Source organism: Cryptomeria japonica, chromosome 3, assembly GCF_030272615.1.
Source record: "Cryptomeria japonica chromosome 3, Sugi_1.0, whole genome shotgun sequence".
Lineage (NCBI taxonomy): Eukaryota > Viridiplantae > Streptophyta > Pinopsida > Cupressales > Cupressaceae > Cryptomeria > Cryptomeria japonica.
This window is the reverse complement of record NC_081407.1, coordinates 30,965,960-30,977,418: the sequence shown is the minus strand read 5'-3', so window position 1 is coordinate 30,977,418 and position 11,459 is coordinate 30,965,960. Positions and strand designations below refer to the sequence as shown.

The 11,459-nt window shown below is 36.2% G+C and overlaps 1 protein-coding gene across 4 annotated transcripts in view; it reads left to right on the top strand.

The window, feature by feature from the left end:
• Nucleotides 1-2,312: 2,312 nt before the first annotated feature.
• The window catches only part of LOC131066004 (selenium-binding protein 2), an 82,504-nt gene continuing 73,357 nt past the window's right edge, over nucleotides 2,313-11,459 (top strand). For 2 of the 4 annotated variants that reach the window (XM_058000671.2, XM_058000670.2), the window contains exons 1-2: nucleotides 2,313-2,460; nucleotides 2,559-2,621. The gene's annotated coding sequence lies outside the window, so the exon portion shown is untranslated. The remainder of the gene's footprint in view (nucleotides 2,461-2,558; nucleotides 2,622-11,459) is intronic. The other 2 variants (XM_058000674.2, XM_058000673.2) reach the window with 1 other exon arrangement.

Here is an 11,459-nt window from a genome sequence, read left to right as displayed (position 1 = left end):
CCATTGAAGATCTTAATGCTTGAAAAGATGGAGATATTTTTGAAGGTGATGTCATGGTGGTTTACAAAGCTGCACTAGACAAAACCACAAAAAAACATGGTAAGTGCTACGCATCAAACTAACAAATGTCAAAGGTGAAATGACAATTACATTAAATGTCATTGGTCAACTCGTCCAAAAATTTGAAGACAAATTAGTACAAGGCTCAACAATTTCCATATCAGATTTTGACATGCCCAAAAAACTGAATATGACTGTGGATATTGTGATTGTATTATTATATTGAAAGAAACAAGTACTATTGACAATATACCCCTTTTTTGCAAACAATACAACTTCATACCGAGCACTATAATAACACAACTGCTTACAAGCACAAATTCCTATATAGCTAAAACAATTGGTGCATTGGTGTTGGCTACCAAAACAACAACTTTCCAATATTTGATTGATGTCAAAGATGGTGATTCTGACATGGACAAGAAAGAGGTGCAAATATCTTTCTTACCCTCTCTTATTCTTCAATTCTATTTTGTTGTCTTTTTTTTCATTTTTTATAACTTAACAAAAACTTTCTCTCCCTCGCCAACAACAAACAATTACAACTGCATCCTAAATTTGCAAACCATTTTACAACAATGCAAGACCAAGTACACAAAAATGAATTTCCAGCAATTCTATTAAAAAATATTGTCAAACGGGTAAAGGATGACATCCTCCATTCATCTTAGTCCACATTCATTTGCAAGTTGACAAACAAAAGAACATTGGAAAAACTCAATTGACTATTGCAATCAACATTTGAGGCAATCATTTTCAAATGGTTACATTTCAAAATTTATTATTAAATAAACAATTCCTTCCAATATCACTAATATTTTAACATATGCTCCAAGTCGATGGAACTCTAAAATGGGCCAATCCACTATCCAATCCTTTTCATGTGTTTTGTCCAAAGTGCAACTACAAATTTGACAACTATGACACCCTTGATGACAAAGCTACCCATTGTGACGAAGAAGTCAACTATGTCTACTCTTTCTATCTCAAAACCATTCTAATGACTCAAAACAAGCAAACAACACATTGTTCTATAGATAAATCAATAATCAGGTTGTTGCTTCCCGCTCTGGAAAATATTTCATACAAAGAGTACATAGAAGACAAATCAACAACCATTTTTATGTTGCACAACTTCTTAGTAACATGGCACTTTACATTAATTCAGAGCAATCTTATTATCAATGCTAGTTCCATTGACCAAGCATCAAAATAACAAATGGAAAGGTACATATACAATTCTTTATTCATCTCCATTACTACTTATATGTATTTAAATTTTGCAACTCCTTACAAAATCAAATAATGTCTTATGATAAATACTTGAACAAAAAATTTGCAGGCACAAAATGACAAATGGACAAGAACAATTATGGATCTCTAGTATCTGGCTTACCATTAATTGTTATTTCGAATAATGTCATATGAAGTCAACATTATGGTCACAATGTATTACCAAACCAACCACAAACTTCACTTGCATAACTATTTGTCAAACTTCACTTCATTTATCATTGCTAGAGCATTTCATACATTGAACCGTTCTTTATGTATGCTACAATCCAATTACCACTAGAAATAACATAAATTTATATAATTATGTGTACAAACTTATAATTTCAATGGTTGTTACAATACATTACAAAAAGCTTCTCATTTACTTAGTGCATCATTCCTCTTTAACATTTTCTAAAAACTCATTCTCGGACTTATGTTCACAAAAGACTATTTTACTATTCAACCTATCACATATATTTGTAACTTTAACATTTGTGATAAATAAAAAAATTGATATTTTATATCTACTACATATTTTAACATTATATTAACACTTCCTATGAAACAATTCTAAAAAGTACACTAAATTAACATCTTTACAACCAAATACATTTACAATAATAACAAAACACTATCAACAACATCACGCACAAGAACATGGCACATATGCTTCTCTTGTTAAGATATAAACTTCAAATTATTTATTTCAAATTTGATTAAATTCAACATTATATTGTCTAATACATTTTTTAATGCAACATTATTAATTTCTTCAAACAACATAAGTTATCCAATCGAAAAGTCTGCAATAGGAAATAATTGAAAGTCTATAAATAGACAAGTACTAAACGTATCTGATGAAGTGATCTATGATTCCCCATCCTTATCCCGCCAATCTTTTTGGCTTATAGCGGCGGTACAGTCCCCCTGGACGCATTTTTGGTTTCGGATATTTCTATAAATATTGTGTATTGTATCGCTACTTGAGTACATCCTCCCTAGACACTTCTTTTCTCCATTCTCAGAGATTTAACGCACCTCATATCTATTCATTAGAAAATTACGTTTATATTATATATATACACCATTAGTGGTTGGGCAATAGGAGATTTCCTTTTTCGCGTGAGTGCTTTTTCACTGTTTTTTTGATAAGATAATTCTGAAATATTCTGCTGACTCACCCACTAGAAAAAAATTTAAAATACAAGCTTGCTTTACAGCAGGTTTTGCATTGCAATCAGAAGTGTGGATCGAGCAAGGATCATCCACTGTGCTTCTTACTGGTAAGGTTAACATCACTTTGAGCTAAGTCTGAATTACTTAGGCAGTTATCTTATTTAAACATGATTGTTGATTTAGGTTCTCTATTTTGATCTTGGAATAGTCTTGTAGATAGTATCTGTATTTTTTCCTTTTTATGACAGTTGATTTCAGTTCAGTTTTTCGCTGTGTAAATAGAAGGGTAGATAGGGATTTTTATTTTTATTTTAAATAAAATAATACAGTTTATTTAAGTTCAGTTTTTTTGTTATTATATTGGGTTAGACGGTTGGCCATACACCAGTCTAGGCCACAGGGGAACTTTTTCCTTCAACATGTTCAATTGAGAAGTCACTTATTCAACTGTAATCAACATAGAAGCTACTCTGGAAGTCCAAGAGTTAACCCTTAAAATTGCAACTGTAAATCTCTCTTTGGAGAATTCAAATATGGATCTGTATTTTGAGAACCTAATTACGTATTTAAGCACAAATCCATTGACAACCTGACTATCTTTTTTTAAAATGATATTTTTGAAATTGTATTACTTAATGTATAGTCAGTTTTTGAAGTTTGACTAATACGGTAGATAATGATCTGTGTTTTTTTTTCCATAGTTGATTTCTATTCAGATTTCTATGTTATAATTTGGAGCTTCTTTTGAGTTTTTGATAACCCAGCGCTGCAGAATTTGGCTTGTGTAGTGATGTAAATTAATTGAATAATTGGGTATATTTTGATCTTTAAAAAAACCATTAAGAAATTAATCAAATAATTTAACTTTGCTATTTTTATTATTTAATCATTGTTATTTTTTTAATGGTTGAATCTCGATTTTGTTGAGTTGCTGTATCCTCAGAACTACGTAATTTGGTTGATGTAGAGATACTGTTTTATTTCTTACACTGTTTTCCTTTTTTATTTTTTAATATACTTGGTCTAATTTCAAGCTTTGATGTTAGGATTTGGAGTTTGTTTTAGTTTATTGAATGTATAGAGCTGCAGAATTTGGCTTGAGCAAGCATGCCAATGAGTTATTAGGAGTATGTTGTATAATTTGTTAAGGCTACGGAGACTAGTGAGAGGCATTAGAAAAATGCTTTTCTATTTTGCTCGTGATTTTAAATCATTAATGCAAATTGCAAAATCATTTTTTGATGTGTCTATTAATGAGTAAGAGCTCTATTATTTATTGTGAATGGTTGAGTTTTTATGCAATAATGAAGAAGATTACTATGCTGGGCTTTTTATCCAAAAGAATTTCCCCAAGTGAAGTACTACGTAGTGCATATTGTGTGTTTTGTTTCTTTCTGCTTTAGATATTTTATACATTGCCTCTTTTGTACAGGTTTATTAGGCTTCCTTTTCTGCCGAATTGCTAGAGATATTGAGACCTTCAGTAGGCCAAATTGTTTTTGAGAAATCTAGAAAGGGAGATCATTTTGTCTTTTGAGTGTCTTTGTAACCAGCTCCTGGTAAAACAAAACCTACTTTTTTGGAGCATGCGAGCTGAAAAAGTTAGTAAAAGATAGGAAGGCCTTGTTTTTTAGAGACCATCCAGTCCTTGTGAACATATAATCTTGAAATACATTGATTCCAAGAAGATGGTTCTAGTATTGGTGGATATGACATTGGATACTTTGTGGATTTTAAGAGGAGGAGAAGCTTGAATGAAACGGGTTTAGGAATATCTACATTTCATGGTGACTATATTCATCTACCTATGTACCCTATTTTAAACTAGAATCCTCATATCCCAAGTCTTGTGGTGACTATGTGGTTAGATTTAGTGTTCACAAGGATATGTCTCCCCCAATTTCCTACTATTTTGGGATGAGGATGTCCTCTAGATAGGTGCCAGGACTTTGGGAAAACATTCCCCAACCATGCTACCACCACCATTAGTAGATAGGGGATAACTTTGGGACATTCTCTTAGAGAGGGGATGTTTTTGGTCATCCCCTTGATTAGGAGAATTTATGGAAACATTGAGACATCCCAAAAATCCTTAGGCAACTTGTTAGTGTCCCCCAAACACACTAGAAACACTTAGTCACCTCTTGCATCAAACAATAGAAAGAGATTAAAAAAATAGTATCTTTTTGAATTTTGGGCCACTAAGCCTAACCTTATTTGTTTAATGGGTGCCACCCAAACTCTAAACTCTAAAAAAATTTAAAAACACTATAAATTTCTGTGTAGCTCTCATCATTTAGACCACTTAGATTCTTTGGAGAGACAAGGTTTGATTAGAAATAATGAGCTCTTGGTATTGGAGAAAACATGGTGATAAAATTATGAAAAGGGTGTGCTCCATGAAGGTCCATGTGGTCTCGAGGGCTTTAATTTGGGCTTGGTAGCAAGGGCTTCACTCCTTGACCCCACCCTATTCACCAACCTAAATCCCTCGAGGGGTGTTATTCGTCGAGCTCATTGGAAGCATTGCCTCTAGACCCCCATGAAGAATGCTACCCCTTGAACCTTCTAGGGTCTTTGCACCCAAATATCCAAGTGTTGTCCCTTGTTGTCCCCAAATCTAGGGCCTTGAAACCCTTGTGCTTGATACCTATCCCTCTTGTGCTTTTGTCTCCCTATTCCACGACTTTGTGGAAATATAGTTAAATTTTGGAATGTACCATTCTTGAATGATTAGGCACACTAAAGGTTGCATTCAACCTTCAAGGACCATGTTGAGCATATGACAATTTTGTCAGCTTAATAGACCACACTTAGCTCTTGTAAACTTGAGATTGGTGCATCTTAGGTGAGAAAGAATGCTCGGCTCTTGTCGGATGTCTCATGCAATTCCTTCAGATGCTTCCAGATGTCGGAAGCTGTCTTGCCGGAAGGAATCTGCGGTAACTGATCATCAGTCACTGAGAGTTTGAGAAGCATAACTGCCTCCAGATTGCGTTCATCAAACTTATCTTGATCTGCACCAGGTGTACCAGGACTGAGCTCTTTTCCCAAAACAAGCTGGTCAAGATGCCTATATTAAAAAATGGTCAACATACGCTGTTTCTAGATGTTGTAATTGTGGCCATTAAAGCGTTGACTGCCTTCTAACATCAGATTGGTGAGAGAAGCCATTTGCACGTTTCCCAATGTACTGAAAGATGAGAGAAAACCCAGAAGGAATCTGAAAACCAAATTCAAATCCGTTGGCTCGAAAATCGAGGCACAGAAAACGATGCACCCAGAAAAATCGGGCAACTACCCAGATTAGGTTTCGAAAAACCCACCAAGAATCTGCAAGAAAAATTTATTTTCGATAAAAACTTGAAGGTAAACACCTTAATCGAAAAAACAGAGGGTCGTGGAAGCCATGATATGCTCAGAAAATTTGACGCGCAGAAAAAAAAAGGTTGCAGATCGCGACGAGGGTGCAGGTTGCGTCGTCGAGGGTGCAGGTCGCGTCGCGTCGCCGAGGGTGCAGGTCGCGTCGCGGAGGGTGTGCAGGTCGCGTCGCGGCGAGCTGAGGGTGTAGGCATAGAGCCACGATCGCCGCCGAACAAAAGATAGGCGCGGAAACTCGCGTGACACACACAGACAACACGCGAACTTGCAAAGAGGAAGTCGCGCGAAGCAAATACAAGCTGAACTACCAAACAACCGCAGGTAGAGGAAAAAAAAATCCTCAAAACAGACCCACGAAGACAAATCCCGCCGAACGCCAAAACCCTGAAGCTCTGATACCATAAAACAAATGCAGAAGCATATGGATTTCAAAGAATTGATTAAATAACAGAATGAGCAATAGCTCATAAATAGTACAGGAGTATTTACAAGAATAGCAAGTTTCTAATAAGAAACTGCTGATAAGATCGTAGAAGATCTTACTAAAAAAGAATATACACTATTGAGCATTAATACTAAAATTAACAATATTTTAATATTCTAATATGAGATAGTTTTATATGACCCCCTTTTTCTCAAATTAGCAAGGTGGGAACCAATATGCATAGCTAGCATCTTGGATTGTGATCATGGAGTGCATGAATCCAGATTAGAGAATAATTTTGGGCTTAGTAAATGTGTACCAAAGATGATTGCTTAGGTTCTTAATAATATCCTTTCCAACAATATCAAGAGGTCTTAAAGTGGGGAGGTGAGCAATAGTAGGAAGTCTTTTTATTGAATAAAAAGATGAATAAGAAAGTTATAGAGCAGCAGCCAATTTATAGAATTAGCAGAAGATACAACAAAGCAGTTGGGAAAAACTTACAGGGGCAAGAGAGCAAGCCAATTTACAACCATCTGCGAAAATCAAAATTACAACTCATGGTAAATCACCACTCAAATTGTTCATAAACTGGATAAGCAGTGTCAATGCTTATTTGACCTGTCATACGGTTGACATTCTTCTAAACTTTCTGGATGATTTGAAAGTTAGCTCATTGATACGGCCTTCCTTGTTTAAGGTTGACATTGGCCAGATTGTCTACTTCCAAATTAATCTCTTCCATCTTTTTAGAGAGGTCTTCTTGGTTTTTGGTGAGTGCTGAAGCTGATCTCGGAGAGAGAAAACTTGCTTTTCTAGCTCCACATTGACTTGAAGGAATTTGTGCAAAGCACAGATGACATTTGCATCTAAAACAAAATATTAGATTTAAGTCTGAAATGCCAATTTCCAGATTTGGTTATAAAAAAGAACTGGACATGAGACACTCCAAATTTGCTTAAGAACTGTTTGTCTGCAGGTTTTAAAGACAATATTTTTAGACACATTGACCCCCAAGAGAGCAAATTTCCATGATATATATCTGCTGAACAGAAACATAGATTGCCACATTTATTGGTTATGAAGGTACAGTTAGAAAGTATATAATTCATGGTTTCTTTCTTCTGGCTGAAGGGGTACAGGATAGGCTGAGTTTGGAAGAAACAGATGTGGTCACTATTGGAGAGGTGGAAGTGAAGCAGTTTCCAGCTCAGGAACTGAGCTTGAGCATCAGCTTTAGATTTCCAAATAGTGTGACTAAGATTGTTACATTTTAAAGGTTGGAAAGAAACTTTTTAATTTGTCCATGGCATTATATCTCATGCCATATTGGATGGGAGGAACCAATGATCTGTAAACAACTTTAGGGGGACAAGAGGGTGAGTTTACTCCCCATCAGTCATCTCCAATCTTTTTTCATAGAAGGTGGGCAATTTGAGTTGCTAGGAAGGTGGGATCAGCAATAGGATAAGTTGAATGGCATGCTTGTGAGAAGCTGAGGTGTGGAACTCATTTCAGGGCTGGGTGGTGCTTTCTCAATGAAGATTATGGTGATCCCATATATCTTTGAAAGTTCCACTTTCAATGCTTTTCTTGAATAGGGATTTACTGTAACGTCCCCTTGTTGAAATATGATTTATTAATAAATAATAATAATAAATTAAAATATAAAAGAATAAAAATAAAATTTAATATAATTAAAATTTAGTTAAGTTTAATGAATGCTCAAAGGGCATGAAATGTAAAGTTGAGACTCCCTCGAACATGAGATATAAAAGGGAGAGAAGAGAACTTCATTTGGGGGAGAAAAGAGATGAAGGAAGAAAGAAGGGAGCAAAGAAACTAAGGAAGCATTAATGGGAAGAAGATAAGGAAGTGACTCTTCCAAAGGGGCAGCAATGATGAAGCGTTGTGACCCTTTTGAAGGGTGGTAATTGTGAAAGGTTGTGACCATTACGAAGAGGTGCGACTCTCCCTCACAATGGAGGATATAAAGGGGAGAAGTTTTCATTTGAGGAGGAGAAAAAGAGGGGAGATCAATTTGAGGAATAAAATATTATTTTCAAGGGCAACAATGAAAAGTGGTGACTCAATTCTTATGAAAGGTGGTGATGCTTCCACCAATAAAGTATAAAGGAGAATTCATTCCAAGCATTGAAGGGGACTTATCAATTAATGGAGGAAATCAATACAGTTAACATCAATTCTCCTTAGAGAGCAAAGAACCTTCAGCAATCAAATATAGATCGAACTATTCAGCAATAGCATTCATCCAAGAGAGCAGCGTTCAACTTTCAAAGAGGTAAACAACATCGAATTGAATGTGTCCAAATTACCACAGAAGACTGAAAATACATAACCTGCAATAATTCTACTTGTATAGTGGGCAAGATTTGTGTTCTCCCAAAAGGGGACATTACATTTACCACAAAGCTGTTTGCAGTTGCAAGTGGCTGATCATCATTTGGATTAATCAAGTCCACCAAATGGAGGATCTTGGAAAGCTAAGTCCATGCCTCAGTGACTGAGCACATTGCCTTAGTAAGAGAGAAAGGATTTGCCAAGCTTTTTGTTGACGTGTCTAAAATTGCCGAACTTGCGACTTCATCTGGCCAACGCATAATAAAAATGCTAAGAATCCTATCCTCTCTTGAGATAAGGAAATCCCTAATGCTGTGTGAATTTGATCAATGGGGATTACCTCAATGTTTTGGTTGTCAAGTCTTGACTGCAGGATAGCTTAGCAGTTTGATGTGTTTTGCTGGAAACACAAAGGGGACTTAAGGTTAGACGGAATCGGTTTCGAACGAGTTCCCTAAAGTTCAACAGTCCTATATCATCTGATTTTGCTTGGATTGATACTATCTCAAGTTGACTGTATGGCTTCTTTTGATAAAAAGGGGAAAAAAGGAAGGGAAAAGAGATAGAGAATATCTAATTAATTTATCTAAGATAACATATTCAGGAAGATAGACAGAAACCTCAAAAAAACCAGATTTAACATTATCAGCTAATAAAGCACAATGTTGTAAAATCTAGTGCAATCTTCAAAGGGAGTTGAATTTTCATGCTACTAAACATAAATGCAAAACTTGACATCCATTCATTTGATGTTTAACAACCGAACTAAACACATAAATGGGTTCAGACTACCATGCAGGGGGAAATGGCAATCAACCAATCCTTAATGGTATGAACACCAAGGTTTCTATCAAATATTATCCCAAAAATACTATCTGAAGGCAAAATGCATAACAAGAATATTAAATGGTGAAGAAGGAGACCATGCACTCACAAAGAAATAAGACAACTTTAATTTCCATTAATTCTGCATGAATTTCGCCAGAGTTTCAGCAACAATCTTAGACTTCTTACCCAAAATAAGGGAAAACCAACCCCTTTAAATAGAGTTTCAAAACTTAGATGAATGGCCAAGATTAAAACAAAACAAGTGGCCCAGATTCATTAATACAACATAGTACCCATGCCCATAAATGGGAGGCAAAATATCAACAACCACCAAAGGAGAAATAATAACTACCCAACAAGGTAATTAATAACTACCAAAAAGCAGCTCAAAAAGTGCACATGCACGAAGCTCAAGATTTACAACTGTTTTGGCAGTTAGAAATGAACTTTATGGTCGAAAAGTGCTTTTTAAGATTTTAAAAGAATTTTGCACTTTATGAAAGCACTTTTTTCTTTTCTGCTGTAGACCCTTTCTCCAGAAATTCATCCTTGGCGTGCAAATATTCCTTCTAGAGGTCCCGACCTGCCGCACTTTCTGCCTGAACATAGTCTTGAAATCTGATGCATAGCTGAAACAACACCATGAATTGAGGCATAGGAGGATGGCGTATTTTATATTGCATACCCCCAAATGGCGATCCACATGCTTTAACCCATCCTTCCAATCAGACCGATGAGCCTCAAAACATAAAATGTCTGAATGCAATCCACTGGCAAACTCCATGTCCTCCGTGGAGTATGCGACCTTATCCATTCTCAATCTATCCTCCCAGTCCGGTTGCACCAGGTCATCAGGCAAACTATTTTTCAAGCCCAGAACCATTGATCGGAGGATCCTTCCACCAAGGTCCTGTTGACATGTTTTTTATGACCGCATCTAACACAGAATAAAGTCACCAACGGTCACCTTATCCTCTCTTGATCAAGATTAGTCCGTATGCTAGGATTACTTAAAGTTCAAACGGCTAATTTCCAAGGTTCCTTCAGTGCATGGACGTGACTCAGTTGTTTGATGGGTTTGCTGATAACCCAAGGGCCTTATGTATGTTGAAGAAACTTACACAAGCTCAAGGATTTTTTATATGGATGATTTACAATAAAAGCTCTTAGTTTTGGATCTTCTGGATTTTGAATTATGTGGAAAGTAAATAGGAATAGGGCAGAGGAAAACTAGACTAAAAGTAATCTAATCCTATGAACAAGGAGATGGGATAACTTGCGCAAAATCCAACCACGCTTCGCTTTGCCAGCAACGCACAACTACACGAAGGCAGTGCAATATTCAGAGGGTGTGCTAAAGATTTTCAAATCATCAAGAGAAACCATCAAATCGAACAATCTCTTCTGATAATCGAAGTTAAACATACACATATAACGGAGGCTCAGGCTAACTTTGCATGGTATGCAACAATCAGCTGCACACCAAAAGTATGAGCACAAATTTTGCCACAAGCGATCCTATCAAATCCAGTTCGTCTAACAACATGAAAGCAAATCTAATGTATGAAGAGAATGAGACCATGCGAGCTCCAAAACAACACAAGAACACACCAACAATGGAACAATGTATTAAGTGTTTGCTTCAAAAACTCTTAGCAACAATCTCTGACGATAGTCTCTCTTCCTTACAAATGAGGGGGTCACCCCCTTATATAGGCCTCAAGCCATGATTACATGCGAAACCCTAATTAGGGTTTGCCCTAAAGATTCCCCACTCAAGGTGCAACAAGGTGGGAATCAGCAATTAATAACCCATTATGCCCATGTACAATTAATTTAAAAGAGCCTAAAATAGCGCCCACTAGCACATTAAACGTGCCCCATGATGTTGTTTATGCTCAAAATATAATCGACACTATCATAAATGCCCATCATTCTCCTAGTGACGGCG